Source organism: Mytilus californianus, unplaced genomic scaffold, assembly GCF_021869535.1.
Source record: "Mytilus californianus isolate M0D057914Y unplaced genomic scaffold, xbMytCali1.0.p SCAF_5, whole genome shotgun sequence".
In the NCBI taxonomy this organism is placed as follows: domain Eukaryota; kingdom Metazoa; phylum Mollusca; class Bivalvia; order Mytilida; family Mytilidae; genus Mytilus; species Mytilus californianus.
The window spans coordinates 25,566,260-25,585,613 of NW_026262701.1; the positions used below are offsets into that span (position 1 = coordinate 25,566,260).

Below are 19,354 nucleotides of genomic sequence, written 5' to 3' on the forward strand. Positions count from 1 at the left end.
AAGTAAACCAAGAAAAACTATTCGGACGCACGAAATTTATCAAGTGCTATTTTCTTTTAAAAAATATACAACGAACTAAAATATGTACAATAGATATTGCAAAAATACAGTTCCTTTTTTATGGGACCGACTGACACTTTCAGACAGTGACAAAGGCCCAATCAAAACTCAGAAGTCGACGAGAGACTGATAAATCCAGGAAAAAAAGGACGAAAAGACAAATAACAGTCTACAAACACTACATACAAAAGTAAGGACCGAAAGCTGGTACAGAGTGTTCTTCAGATGGGAAAGTCTTCTCTTTCAAGTGTTAATATCAGATAAACTTTTACGTTTACTTTGTACTAGGTTCATTACCACCACTTGGTCGATACCTCTGCTGGTGGACTGTTAGTCCCCATTACCAGTCCAGAGTCAGTACTTCGGTACTTGCTTGAAAATACGGATATTATATTATTGAAATTTTCTGTTACAAAATTTTTGAATTGTTTTAAATTAATGAATATACCCCCCTCATGCAAAGCTCTGATTCCTTTCCCGACTTTGGTTATATTTTTTGTCCATTTTGGTTTTATTAGCCCTTTTTATTTTTTGAATATTTTGGCCTCGAGCATCACCGAAGAGACATTAATTGTCGAAATGCGCATCTGGTGTTTGTAAAGTTAGTTAATATTATCCATAGTGTCCTTTCAATTGTTGCTTTATTATTATTTACTACCTTATAAAACGTAACTGCTGTTGATATGTTGGCTTACTTCAAAAGAAACACCGACTACAACCAGAGCGGCATTTCTCATTTCTCGGGTAGCGCGCTTGATGAATATATTTAATATATATTATATAATACCTTCATATGGGTGTTTCTTAAATTCAACCTGACCAAACAAAGAGTTAGCTTTATCAACACAACACTTTCTCAAGTGTAAAATATGCATTGTTGTAAGGTTGTTCTTCGGGTCGATATAACGAATAACAATTATAACGATGATTTAAACATGATCATTTATCGTTTGTTCTTATGGTGTACTGTAACACCACTGTTCCAAGTTAGGGGTGCGATGGTCCTCCGCAAACGTGTTCAACCCCGTCACATTGTTTATGTGCCTGTCCAAAGTCAGGAGCTTGTTATTAAGGAATTGTCGTTTGTTGCTGTATATCATATTTGTTTTTTGTTTGTAATGATGTGTATAACAATCAGGCTATTAGTATTATCGTTTGAATTGTTTTACATTTATCATGTCGGGGCTTTTTGTTACGGGTCATTGCTGAAGGCCATACGGTGACCTATAGTTGCTAAATTATACGTCATTTGTTCTCTAGTGGAAAGTTGCATCAAGTTTCATGTTAAAAAAGAAAAAAAATCAATTCTCCTGAATTTGACAATTACAACTTTTCTACTCTCTACACTTTACCTTTACACAACCTTAGCAAACACAAGTTTGCATATAAAACTAAATGGTCCTTCGCAAAGTTTGATTGCTTATTTATTTGCTGCAACTCAGTTGAAGCCTTCTTCTGTAATATAAATGGATTATATACCTACTAGAAGTGTGACGAGATTATTACAGCTGTAATCTTTTTTTTTCTGGACAACTTTTATGAACGTTTCGACAGTTAATTGTTTTGACAGGTTGTAGTTATACCCGTAGAGGTCCGTTTAAATTCAATTTAATTGAAAAATTCAACAGCACTAAGTTAATCGTTACCTTTATGATATGTCTGCGTTATATAAAGATGAGTTCTCTAAATATACTGCTGAAATTTATAAAGGAACTAACTTTAATCAAATTTGATATAAACAACAACAACTGTCCTTTCCTAGATTTATATTTCAATTTCACGCGGGAATTTCTATACAAAAGACATAATGGCCGATTTTTCCTTCTCTATTGTTCCTTTTCCTTTTTTGGACGGTGGTGTTCTTTTGACCTTATCTTACGGTTTTTATATATCCTAACTAGATCGATATGTCCTAATTCATGAGTCTGTAATTCAGTGGTTGTTGTTTGTCGCTGTTTATCATGTTTGTTTTTTTAAAAAATTTTTATGCATAAATGTTACCGTTGGATTTTAAGTTTGAATTTTTTGGGTCATATATCTCTCTATACGGCTTAGGGTTTGCGCATTGATAAAGACAATACGATGAGAGAGAGAGAGAGAGAGAGAGAGAGAGAGAGAGAGAGAGAGATAACGATGAATTTCATATGACAAAACACAAAAATCGACAGTCTGACCTGAACTGTCTGTTTGTAAGAAGCATCGTCTTGAATTTGACAGTTAAAGGAAAGTATCCCTGCATTTCATTGCAGACATTTTTTTGGTGTCAGATATATTGAGTATTTCAAAGCACCATTTGTGTTTATTTGGTGTTCCTAAAACGATTTTGCAATTTGAGATGACCTTGTTACTAAAGCTTGTAAACAGGGAAAAAAGTTGGTTTGTGAGTTTTATTTTCTTATGCAATGAAATGGTACGTGAAAATTTTACTCTAGTACTGGACAGTTTGAAACTTTGTTCATGCAAAGTATTCATTTACTTGAAAAATAAATTCTGCACATTTAAAAAAAATACCAATTAACATCGACTAATAGTGGAAACCAATGGTGGTATCACCCCTATTTAGGGGACATATGGAAACCTATGTGTGATAGTTACCCCAAAATTTGATTTATTAGACTACAATCTCAAATTTTCAGGAAGAAGAAGTATAAATGGCCAAATGGACCTTCTTATAAAGACAACGAGGTGCATTACATATGTTTATCATCTTAGAGTCTTCCTTTACATCCATTTCAATCATTTTATGCAGGTGAGATGAATATTAATTGTGATCATTGGTTGGTTCACACCGTATTTTATCATGATATGGTGTGGTTTTGATTTTTCGAAGAAATTTTACTCACATCGCTGTATGAAGTCGTCTTAGTACATTATACTATACTAATAATACTAATTGTCTCCTCTTAAACTATTGAACTTATTATTACAAAACTTGACAGCAATGCTCAGAATAACCAGTACTCCAAAGGAAAAGAGTCACATTCGGTATATTTTAAATGTCTTCTTTTTCTTATATTGTTTATGCTGTTATTTTGATAAACTTTTTAAGTATAAAAATATACAAAACAGTAGATTCAATCATCTATAAGAAGTAAGCTGATTTTGATTTTATTTATTTATTAAATTAATAAAATAATTTGAGTTTTTTTCTCGTTAACTCTTATGTCAAGTGTCATAACAGTATAATTATCACATACATTGTAATTGCCTAAAGCACAATGTAATATTTGTCGAAACAATTTATTTATACATTTGTTTCATGGTTGTACATATTACACGTGTTGTCAAACTTGGGCATGATATCAACTTGATGTAAAACGATGACTTTCTTCCCACACAACTCAGTTGGATTATATATTTATCTTTATCTTTATTGTCGTAAAGCATAAGTACAGCTTGTGGCAAACAAAATACAAATTACATAAAACATAAATGCAACAAATTTAAAAGCAATTAGTTAGTTCACAATCATAAGTCAGTAACATTATAAAGTATTCATACATCATTTAATGCTACCTTCATCAATACATGTATTTCACCCAGTTGTTCTATAGCCTGAATATCTATACGATTTCCTTCTCCTGCCTGTGTCATCAGATTTTTTATGATGACGATAGGTTCTTGGATCTACCATGGATTCTTTGGTCTCAAATCGTTTCTTAATATTAGGTGCAGGTGAGTCTTTGATCTTTTGAATAAGCCTTTGATAATCGGTTTCTCGAAAGTTTGGATAATGACGTTTGACATATGACATTAAGTTTTTGAGATTGACAGGATGTTCCTTAGAAGTTTTAGGTGATGTATTATGCGTTCGTGAGTCTGTTAAGTTATGATGAATACGAAAAGGCTTCTTAATAATAGGCGCAGGTGAATCTAAGATATCTCTAAGAATCCTTTGAAGATCGGAGTCTGGTAATTCTGATGGTGTATATTGTGTACGTCCATATCTATATCTCCTCGACCTTTTGACTCTTCGCTTTATCAAATCCTGAAACATAGATTTGAAGCTATAGCTAATTAATATATTTCCAATTGACGTGCATAAATAACAAGTCTTTGTACATTGTTGCACTCGTTTGACCTACCATACCTGTTCGGTGTGCACTAATGATGAACATTCTGAATTATCTTATAAGGCACTGAACATTCATAAAATATTAAAGGCATGTTTTATATGAATTGTCTTTTAAGGCATCGAACATTTATAATTTATTAAGGCATGTTTTATATGAACTTTCTCATAATGAACCGAGCATTCATAATTTGTAAAGGGCATGAATTATATGAATTGTCTTATAATGAACCGAACATTCATAATTTGTTGTTAGGGGTCTCGGTGGCCGAGTGGTCTAAGTAGTTACTTCTGTAATCACTAGCCAGTCAACCCTGAGGTTGTGAGTTCGAACCCCGCTCGTGCGGGTGCACTCGACTCCAATCTTAATTGACTAGGATTGTCAGTTTTCCTATCGAAGGTCGGTGGTTTTCTCCGGGCACTCCGGTTTCCTCCACTAATAAAAACTGGCCGCCACGAAATAGCCCAAAAGCGGTGCTTAAAAGTGGCGTTAAAACACCAAAAATCAAAAATCAAAATCATAATTTGTTAAGGGCATGTTTTATATGAACTTTCTTATAATGAACCGAGCATTCATAATTTGTTGAGGGCATTTATAAATGAATTGTCTTATAATGAACCGAACATTCATAATTTGCTAAGGGCATGTTTTTTATGATCTTTCTTATAATGAACAAAACATTCATAATTTGTGAAGGGCATATTTTAAATGAATTGTCCTATAATGAACCGAACATTCCTAATTTATTAAGGGCATGTTTTATATGAATTGTCTTATAATGAACCGAACATTCCTAATTTATTAAGGGCATGTTTTATATGAATTGTCTTTTATAATGACTCGAACATATCTAATTTGTTAAGGACATGTTTTATATGAATTGTCTTTTAATGAACCAAACATTCCTAATTTATTCAGTACATGTTTTTTTTATGAATTCTCTTGCAAGGCACCGAACAATCATATATTGTTTAGGGTATGTTTTTATATGCATTTTTTGATTTCATTAAAAAAATGTTTCAAAAAGTAAATATATAACAATGGTTGAAAATTAGTATAAATAAAAGGTTGGACTTTTTTAAAAATAAGAAAATTTTGTACTTCAATGTCATTGAAAAACATTTCTCTCCCAATTAACCAATGGTATTTGATCCCTTACTTATACTACTTTTCAAAACATATATATATATCATATACTTATTGGAATAAATTCCAATGTACATTATAATGATAAACTTATGTTAATGAGTGTGAGTTATAAAAATAAATCAAACATGTGTTTTGCCAAAAAAGAGGAGAGAATATACCAAGGAGGCAATAACAAACCATAAGTCAAAAAAAAAAAAAAAAAAAAAAACGACGACGACGACGGAAAGACATTAGAAATATTAATAAAATAAAAGCAATTAAGTTATGCATTTTTCGTCGTATACTTGCAATTCGTTGACTTTTGTCTTAATTTTCTTAAATTTTCTTCTGCAACTTAACTGTCACAATAAAAGAGTATGTATAACCAACCCCCTGGATCGTTTCAGTCACAGGGTCAACACAACCATGAACATAATATAAGTTCTTTCGACAAAATCTGAAAGTTGCCAAATCCTACCAGAAATTGAATATTCAACAGTCTAAATATAATATATCAAATGCTTAAAATTCGTTTCACAATTTAACTTATGTCCATTAAATCAAGAAGTTATTCAGCGCTGTAAAAGGCATTTTGATACAAATTGAACATATAACATGTTTTTTGTCAAATTTTCCACCGAAGGACACCAATAACCAAAAGAAATTAAAATTTTATCGAAGGACAATACAAAGCTTTACTTTCAACATAATTAAGGTTTTATTAACGATGTCCTTCTTGTACATTTTTGGGTTAAATTCTCAAAATTGTCAAAATCTCGAAATGTTACGATATTTGGTTTAGGCGTTTATAATTATTTGATCCGTTTAGAAATAATGTAAAGACATACTTTTGTTAGGCTGTGATACTATACATTAAAGTACAGATAGAAAATGGCTTTGGTCTGAAATAAATTCAGGGGAAATTGGCCCTTAGGCTACTCCTTTTCTTAAAATATATCAAGAAATCTTTCCTACATTTAGAATTATCAAAAGCTATTTACAGCATTTTATCTGTTCATATATATTACAATCTAAGCATGTTTCCATGGATGAAAACATATTCTTTAAAATGCCATCTTAAACTTGTATATCTATTGAATCATTCGCGACATTGTTATCCTCCTTGGTTACAGTGGTGTTGTCGTAAGAAGACAATATAACTAGGCACAAAACGAAAAACAGTTTCATTGTTATAATGAAAAAGTGATTCCTCAATACGACAAGTTACGAATATCGCAACTGAATTCTAATTATTGCCATTTGTTCTGATATTTAAAAAAACTAACTTTGCTTTGTTGCAAATGTCAACTTAGAGTTCCATGACTCTGTGGGGAGAAGCTTGGTGCAGACAGTAAGAATTCCAAAAGGCAGAGTCAATATTGCAAGTATAAATGCGGATTCGAAGACAAAATCGATTTATGATAGAGACATTTGTGTACGAAGCAGAACTTAGAAACGAGGATTTTGAAAATATCAATACAGAAAAAATGGTTTGAACACCTTCATATTTATCAGTTACAAGAGTTCTTTGACAGCTGAAGACTATTCTTCAGAAGACTCCCATTTTTCTGTTATAGCTACTTCCATCCTTGGACCATTGCCAGCTTATAAAGTAAGGATGTAAACATGTTTAAATGTTTTCAAATTGTCACACTGAGATTATTCTTGGTTTGAAAATGACAGAGGGAGAGGGTGAAACGATTTACATAAGTTTTAAATTAAGTGTATGTGGAATGAGTGATTAGGCAGGTTAGAACTCTTGTATATCATTTGACTTAGGCTGTTCTCTACGCAGAAAATGGCTTAAAAGACGTCAATGGTACACGCTCAATGGTATACAGGTATATAATAGATATAGATAATTGTAGAAGGGGCTCATCTAGACTAATATACAAACAGAATAGTTTTATTTAACTTTTTTTATAAAAAAAAAGGTTGATTATATAAAAAAAAACCCAGATTCCTTAAAATGTCAAAAACAGTAACAAAACACAAGGATACACGCATTCCATTCCATGTTGTCTTCTATCTCTCTTTTCCTTTTCTCTTTCTCTCTCCACATACATTTATGGAAATTTTATAGTTCGATATAGCCATGATATGAAACGTTTCTTCAAGTATATAATCAGAGGTACGGTTTTCTTGTTTCAAATTCATTGTGTTGCTTTCAACAAATAAACTGTGTTAACAAAGCACTTCTAATTACGAATAAGTAACTATTAACCGTCTCAAAAACATTTGTTTAAATTATGGTTTATAAATAGGTCAAAGATTAAAATTTAGCAACTAAACCATTACAAAGTAATGTTAGGAAGACATTTTATTTGTAAACGATTACCTAATACAGTAAAGTCATTATATTGTATTCGTCTTACCGATAGGTGAACAGATGTGTTTGGAAGAGGATCAAATGTTTTCGTCTTGATTATCGATGATATATCCAGCGTTAGTGGCTCACCATTCTTTAAATGCGTCATGCTGACATGGATAAGAAGCAAATCGATTGGGTTGAGTCTGATATTACCGTCATATAAATTTAAAATATGATGCTGCAAACACTTCATTTGTTCCACAGTCCCCATGGTTAAGGCATTGTCCATATTTTCGTACGAATAACAATCTTTTAAAACAACAGTAACAAAATCATCATGAATGTGTACAGCCATTAACCATGGCAAAAAGGTAAACATACAGAAATTAACCAACAGCATCTAGAAAAAAGCAAAATATACATATGTAAAAGGAATAGGATTATGTACAGATATAAGTTAAGTATAACAGTATTTTTCCAACAATGAAATGCTAACTTTTAAGAGCTTATGTAATTTGAGCAAGATATTTAACATTTATTATTTGAAAACAAAATTATGGCTATTAAATTGTTAGTCTTGTACAGTTAGATATTGCTAAAATGTTTTAAGATGAACAGCCATGTCTAAATGATTCATATAATATACTAATCAAATAAAAACTAACTAAACCGAGATGTGTAGTAAACATAAAATAGAAGGAAGATATTAAAGTCACATAACTTAAATAGTGAAAATAAAAAAATAAAAAAAATATTTCAATTATACAACTTGCAGAAGGAAAAAAATATTACCTTTTTCGTGGAATGTTTCTTTTTTATCTCGTAAGAATAACAATTGCGTTGTTTATATTACTGATGGCTGCAGGATGTTGAGACTATATTATAAGAATCATTTAATTACACCACATGATACTTCCAGTAAATGATAAATAAATGTGTTATGTCACATATATATCCTTAGAGACAATTTGCACCAGGTAACATGTAATTTAAGACCGCGATATCCTTTATAGCTCAGGAAAAGGTCAAGAATGTGCATTTATATAAAATCCGGTTGTAAATATTGTGCTGTAGTTTCCTTGTCAAAGATGCAAAGTTAAACGTTATTCCGTTAAAAGAACATGTTCCTCTGCATCTTTATGATATATTACGATTGCACTATCATAAACTAACACATGTTCATTTCCCTATAAATCCGTAATACTCTATATGTACCATGTTTATTTACAAACTCCCGTTTTTAATTATTTACTGTTCCATTTATTCTTAATATACATGGCTAAATTGCACCTAGATGTTTTAATAAAAGCAAACATTAATCAGTCATTCATACGAGATTTTTTATTTAATTTAAAGTTGTTGTATCTTTTGTAGCATCGCTTCGTTATAAAAAATAACCTTGTTGCTACTTATTCAATTAAAAAAAACCATTAGATATGCAGATATACATTGATTCAATATTTGTCTTGTACAATACTTCTGAAGAAAGATTTAAAACGAACCTCATAGGTGCATAGGATAATTTGTTTCATTAGTGATTTCGATTAGTAATATTTATCACTGCACAAAGACAAAATGATCCGTAATTCATCAAAATCAAGTTAATGTATATTTGTATGTTTATTGCATTCTTATATATACATTCAGACATATTCTGCGATAGAGTTGTAGATTCAAATTTTCAGTTCATAATTGATCCCATCAAAGATGAAATCAGGTCAAGTACTACATCTTGATGTAAACCCTTCAAATGTCTATGAACAACAAATTCATTGGAAGAATAACACGTACTCTCGATGATTGTTATTTCGAATTATTAATTTTTTGAATTCGTTTAACATTAACTTTTTTATAAGTGAATGAATTTTAAATTGTTGTCATTGGTAGCCTTCTTTTTTCCTTTTACTTCTAGAAAAAAATCGATGAATAGTCAATTGTAAAACTGATTTTTGCTAATCTGTAGACTTCCGTTATTTTATTTAGGGTTTCTACCGTTATCATCTACTAAATTTGGCCGAAATCTCCTAAATTGTCAAGGCTATTATTAGTAAAGCGAGGACATGCATTATTATTTTTTTAACTGAAAGAATTGACACTTTTACTTTGTCGAGGAACAATCTTTCTTGTGTAATATACAACATCATTATTGCTATTGAGAAACAAAGTTACCTTGTTGTCGTGTCCATTTTCCATTTTCTTGTTTTGGAAGTTAATCTTGAAAGATAGTAATATATTTATTATATTGTGTGCTTCTATCATGGTTGTCTATTGTCTAGGAAGTTTTAACTCAGTGAAACCTGTAGAAGACAGTAATGCATATGCTATAGGGCTGTAAATATCGTTTAAAATCAACCATTTACCTGTTACACGTATAGTTGGTGATAAATATGTTCATGTATTTAATAATTTGTTGCGACTGTAATGCTCTAGTTTTTTCCTTACTAATTACTAGAGGATTTGATCTTTGACACTATAATTAACCATTGCAGTTATTTTTTTTTTATTTTTCATTTCTTATTTTCAAATATATAGCAATGCATCATTTATATGCTACATATGTATGCAATAAAGCGGTTATAACCGGTTTTATCATAATTTGATATTACCACATTTGATTAATTTGTTTCCCCGCCACCGGCTTTGTGTAATTTCACACCAGACTGAAGCTGGCGGCCACTTATAGCAGCCAATCAAGCTAGCAGCCATTTTTTTCCAGCTACTGCATTTTTCTTATTCAGTTCAATGATTGATTGATTGATTGTTGGTTGCTTAACGTCCAGTGGCAAATATTTCATGCATATTCAGGACGATTCAGTTCAATGAAAGTATTTTTATAACACAGTTACACAGTTTATCACAATTTACTTAAATCAAATATTAACAGTGGTAGTTGTACTTAGATTATTTATTTTCTATTCTTAGATTGTTTCTATACCTCCTAATCTTAAGGAATAAACAATCGAGAAAAAGAAAGAAAAAAAAAACGACGATATTAAATTGTACATTCTTGTTTTTTGTATTAAACAAACAGCGGCCTCCGAAAAATTGGCTGCCTGCATCACTGGTATAAAAAATGAATTGCCATCCAAAGAGAATCACAACAAGACGTCAAATTCCGCTGTCATACGATGTGCTATTATGTATAGCTAAGATTTTGCAATTTCTGGAACGTTTGAGGTTTATACAGTGTTTTGGTTTTAGACATATCATAATATTTGGCTGCCAGAAAAAAAGTGGTTGCTAGCTTGACTGGCTGCTAAAAGTGACTGTCAGCTTGATTCAGGTTAACTTCCCCGTCAGTTTTATTCCGAACTGGTCATTTTCCAGAGATCATTTAGAGAAACAGAATTCTACCGCTTTATCTTGTTGGATATTAATATTTATCCACTCTCGATAACTTCATTTAATAATTTAAATTAGATTACACATTACAGTTGACTTTTTTACCAATGTAATTAATTACTTTTCAATTAATTTTGAAAGTAAAATTTAGATAAAATATTGAAAACATGCATTTATTCTATGATATGTACATAATAAGTATTATAAATTGCTTGATAGTAATAACAAATGAGATCTACAGCAACTATTTTCAAATTCAGTCAGTATCAAAGAAGAATTAAGATATCTGGTGTGTTACGAGAATAAAGAAAAAAACATACATTAATCTGAAATGCACGTAATACTTTATCTATCAGGAATCATTTGGACTAGTGGTCTGGTTAAATTTAATGCTCAAAATGATAAAAAGGATTATTTATTATTTTTAAAATATTAATTTTATTTTAATTACCTATTGAAATTTTATATTTTAAACAAAAAGAGAGCCTTAATTTTAATATTTTGAAATTAATTTTTATTTTGATCACAACCTAATAACATTATTTTTCCTAAAGAAATGATTTAGAAAGCCTGATTAAAAAAATATACTTTAGTTTTAATCACAATTACTTGATATTGAAAAAAATCATGTACCTAGGGGTTTATTTATCTCTCTCTAATTGGCTTAACACCTGTGTAACGTGCACAAACATAACTGTTGTAAAACAGTCATAATATAGTTTATAATAAAACAAATAGCCATAGGTTATATTTATTGATTGACCTTGTCGTTTAAAGTTGATGTCTAACAATATCTATCTGACTATACATGTAGGTAGCAAGCTAATTAAAGATATAAGACAGTGGCTTACTAATGGTTTCTTTTAAACACAAATTATGGCATGTTTCTACAATATTTTTTTTCTTCCTTTTTATGTTTTGTTCATTCAATACAAAACAAAGAATCTCCGATGGTTGTGTAATTACACAAAGTATACTGTGTAGGGTTTGCTTTGTCAGCTAACTACATTTACTAAGGTCATGGCGTTTCATCATTTTTTGAGAAAACACAAGATTCGATCTCTCTAATCCAAAATTTCAAATGACAATTTTGGCTATGTAATTCATTACTTTCAATTACTTGTAATTGAAAAAAATGCTCAATTACACATTACATTCAATTAATTGAGAAATTGTAATTAATTATGGTCAATTACAATTACATATTTCAATTACACCATGTCTGGTTTATAGTAGAACATTATTCATTTATTGCCCGCGCCTGAAGGAGATATGAAGATTTGTTCACCAAAGAAACTTCATATTTCTCAAGGGTGAACAAATCTTCATGTCTCCCTTAGCAAAGGGAAATGAATGTTTTCTTCTACTGCCTTTAATTTGTTTATAACCTTGACATCAAATATTAATATACATACATTTTTTTCTTATCCGCTTATTTGTATGCACAAACACGACCGTGACAAATAAACATTGATATACAGTACTGTTCACAGATGGAAGGAAGTCACAAACACGACCTTGACACATAAACATTGATATAAAGTACTGTTCACAGTTGGAAGGAAGTCACAAACACGACCATGACACATAAACATTGATATACAGTACTGTTCACAGTTGGAAGGAAGTCACAAACACGACCGTTACACATAAACATTGATATACAGTACTGTTCACAGTTGGAAGGAAGTCATTTGTAACGTCCGTTGTCGTCAAGCTTTATCAGCATCATCAGTAGCCGAACTTATTTGAGGGCGCTGCAGTTCCTTTCCCGAAAAAAATTCCACAAAAATTATGATTATTAACCAAATTCGAGTTTTCTCTTGAAACTTAAACATTTGTGTATTTCTTTTCAACTATAGGACGAATGTAAAAAAAAAAAAAAAAGAATAGAAATGTTCCCACTTCCGGTATGGAGCAATTTTCTGACAACTTGACGTTTGCGTATCCAAACTTTGTTAGTAATAATTTCAATCCTATATTAAAGTTGCAAATCCTATCTTTCAGATTTCCGAAATTCAAGCCATCATTTTACCGTTATGATTTATTATTCAACAATACACATGATTAGCTTCAGTCTCAATATAAAACATTGAGTATTTCCATTTTTGGCTTAATTTTTAAGTAAAAGCCGTAAATATGCCAGGGGCCAGTTTCACGAAGCTGTCTTAGGACTAAGACATGTCTTAGGATGGTCTTACGACATATCTTAGTCCTAAATGGGTTTCACAAAGTGGTCCTAAATTAGGACACCTCTTAAAGTTGGTCATAAAGTTAGGACTACACGAGAGGTGTCTTATGATGGTCTTAGGATAGTCATAAGTTTATTTATACAAATTACACTAATTTTTTATATTAATTTTGTAAATTATCTTATTATTATCTAATTATCCATTCTCCTTTTCCGGCTCACAACTAAATCTTTTTTGGTTGACGGATTGTCATGATTTGTCAACAATAAACATTCGATGTATTGGTATCAAGAATGCACGATTTTATCCTTTAACCCTATTATAACCGATACAGTGACAAATTGAATTCAACTCACTTATACAAAAAAAAAATTATAATTTTATTCCTTTTTCTCGATTTTGTATTTAAAGTTCATATGTATATTAGTATATTATCAATAGATTATTTATATAAATTACACTTATTTTTTATATTGATTTTGCAAACTATCTAATTATCAATACACTTAGTAATTTATGGGAAATACATACTACATTTACATGAATTTTTCCATAAATCAATGTTAATATTTAAAAATTTAAAGAACTTGCGACAGGTTTATGATATCTTTGCTAAGATCATCCTAAGACAGCTTCGAGGCGAGGTCTGAGATATGTCCTAGGATAGTCATAAGAGGATCATAAGACATGTCCTAAGATATATCTTATGACAGGTCTTAGGATAGCTTCGTGAAACCGGCACCAGGATTACAATCGAACTGTCCGTCTGTCCACTGAGAAAGCATCAAATCCTTGCAAAGTACCTTTGTCCACATACATTCACCTCCGATAAAAAAGAGAACCCTGCCAGAGTTCTGTGCATTTTTCTGTATTTGCAAAAGATGTGAACTTAAAATGAAAATGACATTTCAAAAGCAGAAGACAAGTACTAATGACAGTCCACCTGCCAAAATCAAACGCAGCAATAAAACAAAAACTATTAATTGTCTCCAGTTTCAGATGATTTACCATGCGTTTTACAATTTTGTCATTACATGAATAGCAATAACAGTATCCACAACACAATAGTTCGAACTTTTGATGTTTTTTTTTTGATTAAATCAAATATTCAAATCTTTAGGTAATCAATTACATATTTCATTATCATCAACATTACTGTAAATGGATAAAAACGACTGTCGATTTCAGAATATATGCATTGCATGTGATAAAACAATTAAAGGCAGATATGTTTCTATTTCAGAAATACACTTTAATACCCTCAGTTCTCATGCTGATTTTAAAGAAACTGCTACACAATCCACAAAAACAGTCATCTGTATGCATTGTTACAAAACATTTAATGAAGTATTAAAAGCAAGATGCTACATGACAAATTCAATTAATACGGTATTAGAAAAAAAACGTAGCCAGTTTGAACAAGGTAATAGTTATGTAGATACGGTGTGTTACAAAAAGAAATGTTTTAGGTTCACAATGATTTTCTTGAAGACAAACCTGTAATGCTATCTACTTTATATTCAAAATATTTGTCACATTTAGACCAAATAGGGATTACAAACAAAAATATCTTACTTGTAATTGTAATTGAAATAAATGCTCAATTACACATTACATTCAATTAATTGAGAAATTGTAATTAATTATGGTCAATTACAACTACATATTGCAATTACCCCATGTCTGATATATAGTAGAACATTATTCATTTATTGCCCGCGCCTGAAGGAGATATGAAGATTTGTTCACCAAAGAAACTTCATATTTCTCAAGGGTGAACAGATCTGCATGTCTCCCTTAGCCAAGGGAAATGAATGTTTTCTTCCACTGCCTTTTATTTGTTTATTACCTTGACATCAAATATTAATATACATAATTTGTTTTCTTATCCGCTTATTTGTATGCACAAACACGACCGTGACACATACACATTGATACACAGTACTGTTTACAGTTGGAAGGAAGTCACAAACACGACCGTGACACATAAACATTGATATACAGTACTGTTCACAGTTAGAAGGAAGTCACAAACACGACCGTGACACATACACATTGATATACAGTACTATTCACAGTTTGAAGGAAGTCAAAAACACGACCGTGACACATACACATTGATATACAGTACTGTTCACAGTTGGAAGGAAGTCACAAACACGACCATGACACATAAACATTGATATACAGTACTGTTCACTGTTGGACGGAAGTCACACACATGACCGTGACACATAAACATTGATATACAGTACTGTTCACAGTTGGAAGGAAGTCATTTGTAACGTCCGTTGTCGTCATACTTTATCAGCAACAATAGTATACAGACTTAATTTGAGGGCGCTGCAGTTCCTTTCCCGAAAAAAATTCCACAAAAATTATGATTATTAACCAAATTCGAGTTTTCTCTTGAAACTTAAACATTTGTGTATTTCTTTTCAACTATAGGACGAATGTAAAAAAAAAAAAAAAAAAGAATAGAAATGTTCCCACTTCCGGTTTGGAGCAATTTTCTGACAACTTGACGTTTGCGTATCCAAACTTTGTTAGTAATAATTTCAATCCTATATTAAAGTTGCAAATCTTATCTTTCAGATTTCCGAAATTCAAGCCATCATTTTACCGTTATGATTTATTATTCAACAATACACATGATTAGCTTCAGTCTCAATATAAAACGTTGAGTATTTTCATTTTTGGCTTAATTTTTAAGTAAAAGCCGTAAATATGCCAGGATTACCATCGAACTGTCCGTCTGTCCACCCTGAGAAAGCATCCGACCCTTGCAAATTACCTTTGTCCACATACATTCACCTCCAATAAAAAAGAGAACCCTGCCAGAGTTTTGTGCATTTTTCTGTATTTGCAAAAAATGTGAACTTAAAATGAAAATGACATTTCAAAAGCAGAAGACAAGTACTAATGACAGTCCACCTGCCAAAATCAAACGCAGCAATAAAACAAAAACTATTCATTGTCTCCAGTTTCAGATGATTTACCATGCGTTTTACAATTTTGTCATTACATGAATAGCAATAACAGTATTCACAACACAATAGTTCGAATTTTGATTTTTTTTTGATTAAATCAAATATTCAAACCTTTAGGTAATCATTTACATATTTCATTATCATCAACATTACTGTAAATGGATAAAAACGACTGTCGATTTCAGAATATATGCATTGCATGTGATAAAACAATTAAAGGCAGATATGCTTCTATTTCAGAAATACACTTTAATACCCTCAGTTCTCATGCTGATTTTAAAGAAACTGCTATACAATCCACAAAACAGTCATCTGTATGCATTGTTACAAAACATTTAATGAAATATTAAAAGGAAGATGCTACATGACAAATTCAATTAATACGGTATTAGAAAAAAAAAACGTAGCCAGTTTGAACAAGGTAATAGTTATGTAGATATGGTGTGTTACAAAAAGAAATGTTTTAGGTGCACAATGATTTTCTAGAAGACAAACCTGTAATGCTATCTACTTTATATTCAAAATATTTGTCACATTTAGACCAAATAGGGATTACAAACAAAACAATCTTTGTTCGCGACACTAGCTGGTTATTTAATGTGTTAGAACTTAGTTTCGGCAAAACAATGCCAGAATATACCCCAGACAAAACCAGAAAAGCTAGAAGAATGTTGTACAACAGTTGGAAAGCAAGCCACACATTTGCTTATTACCATGATTACAGCATATTAAGCGTCACAAATTTGACACAGGACAGTTCATAGAAAGCCTCATTACATAATTTAAAATCAGCATATGTTTTCTAGAAGTTAAGGAAGAAATTTCAACTGCTTTGTAGAAAAAAAATGACGCGACGAATAACAAGCTCGTATTTGAAAGCTTAGTATTCCAATTCAGTACATTTAATCAAAATATGTTTTATGTTAGAACTTCTAAAAAGTATACACAATTGTCATTTATAACGTACAGAATACTTTGATTTCACTTTTTAGGACGAATTGAAGGAAACCATCTGGTTTCAACAAAAATGTCCAAAAAAGTGTCCAAATATGACTTCCATTGTTGTCTTCAGAAATAGGATCAAACCGGGGTCAGCTTTCCGACTGCAAAATAGATATAAATATGACAAGATATGCATACAATGCTATACTCACAAATACCAGGACGCTGTATATGATTCCAATATCAATCATAATAAAAATATGTTATAGATAATGCATATTTAAGGTTTTTCTTGTCGTAAAACACACTGAAGGGTGTCAGGATTGATCAAATGAAAGACCGACCGTAGAGAGGCAATCCTGACACCACGAGGTGTGTTATTTTTAGGAATTGTGTCCTATTTTACCAATATCATTGAAGTGGGATATTCTTTTAGTAAACGTTTAGGTATAAACACGCCCTACGGCTCATTTTAATGTGAAATAAAACTCACTGATGAATCATCTAGATATAAACGTTAGAAATCACTGTCCAGTTACTATATAAATGTTACAGTAATTGCATGAAGTAAGAAGCAAATGGATTTTAGGATGATGAAAAATATACAAGTCACTTTGTAAGTAATTCATCATATAAGCCACATAAAGGGGGTGCTATATTTAATTTTTTTCTCTTGTTTCACGACATTTTTATCACTGAAAAGCAGATTTTTTTTTCAACAATTTTTAACCAATTTTTAAGAATATTTGTTTTCTCTTTTATGCCTGGCAATACAATTTTTTCTTCAAAAAATGAGAATCAGGATCAAATATTATACCCCTTATTGTAAAGAACGTGACTGTTCCCCTATCTTAAATAGGAATATTTTGTCATATAATAGAATAAATAGTATTTATGTCACACAGTCTAATGAACGAAGATAAGGATTGTTTCTGCATAAACTTTTTAAAAACTGTTCAAGATAGAAAATTGTACAGTAAAACCCCAATTGTCAACAGCAATGAATAAGTATATGTAAAAGAATGATAATCCCTTTCTTCATGATTAAGAACGAGCGTTAACGAGTAGTTATCATGAAGAAAGGGATTGTCATTTTCGTAAAACTTATAATACTGTAAAGTGCTCAGGCCCAAATAATCTCTTGATTCGCTTTCATCAAGATTTTGTTTGATTTGTAGTGCAACGTTTATAATTAATGCACGACTTCCTTTTTAGGCATTTTATTTATGGATAAGTCGTGGTAATGTAAAAACTATCTTATGATATGGGAAAGTTTATTAAAACAGTGTTTTAGGCATAAGATGACACAACAAATACGATGAAATGGTAGAAATTGTTTAAGTTTCCTAATTGTTAGTATGAATGTAAATCATGTAATCTATCAGTTAGGAAGTATCTTTTCGTTTATTTACAGTTCAAATCAATAAGTTCTGAATTTTACTTACAACTAAAGTTGACTCCACAGCGAATATTTGACTCAGAAAAACGTTTTCATTACGTAAGGTAATTAATTCAAATTAAATTTTTAAATGAATTGTCTTTATATGTAATTCAAAGGTTGATTTCACCCCTATATGTAAACACTATTCTTACCAACCGCGGATCCAGAAATCTGAAGTTTTGTAAGCGTACGCGTATTCCTTTAAAATTTAAGTTATATTTAGTTTAAAGGGTTTTTTTTTCTTTCTTTCCTTTTGCATTGCATTGATTATGTCTATTCTTTATTTTATTTTGAACTTATTATTATTAAAATCATAACTTTAACTATACCAACTTTTACTGCACCAGTAAACTTCAACTTATTTTGTTTTTTGTTTGTTTAACTATTTAATTTTTAATCAATTTCAATCATAAAATGTAATCCCTTCAAGTTGATAAATGATTTTGGGCAGTAATAACTAACATCAGGTAAAAATTTAATACTTTAAGTATACCTTAAATTTCTTGATTTTAATTAGCACACAATGTTATATCGATCCGCTTTCTGAAATTTGAATACTTTTTGATAATTATAACACTTACTCCATAAATATTTAAATTACGACCATTCAACATCAGATGTTTACTTTTTATTAATGAATGTACATGTATTGTGGGTTTTTCTCTCTCAAAAAAATCCTTTGCTTTATATATCAGCAGTCTGACATTGTTTTCTTGAGAAAAAAATAATCGACTCGAATGTCTGGTATAAAAATTGTATAAAAGATGATTTTACCTACACCATTGCCCCTATTTTATTTTATTTTTTGTTTGTTATATATATGTACCATTAATATAAAGATTTGCAATGTTCTAAATGTTTTTATTATAATTCTT

General features: G+C 30.8%; 2 long non-coding RNA genes across 2 annotated transcripts; one reads left to right on the plus strand and one right to left on the minus strand.

Moving 5' to 3' along the window:
- Positions 1-3,410: 3,410 nt before the first annotated feature.
- On the minus strand, positions 3,411-8,765 carry LOC127701782 (uncharacterized). Its single transcript, XR_007982224.1, has 3 exons — positions 8,365-8,765; positions 7,637-7,972; positions 3,411-4,048 (listed from the first exon to the last, which is right to left on the minus strand). It is a non-coding gene; the product is annotated as an uncharacterized LOC127701782 (long non-coding RNA).
- On the plus strand, positions 7,818-17,730 carry LOC127701783 (uncharacterized). The gene is made up of 3 exons (XR_007982225.1): positions 7,818-7,943; positions 14,350-14,529; positions 16,337-17,730. It is a non-coding gene; the product is annotated as an uncharacterized LOC127701783 (long non-coding RNA).
- The last annotated feature ends 1,624 nt before the right edge of the window (positions 17,731-19,354 follow it).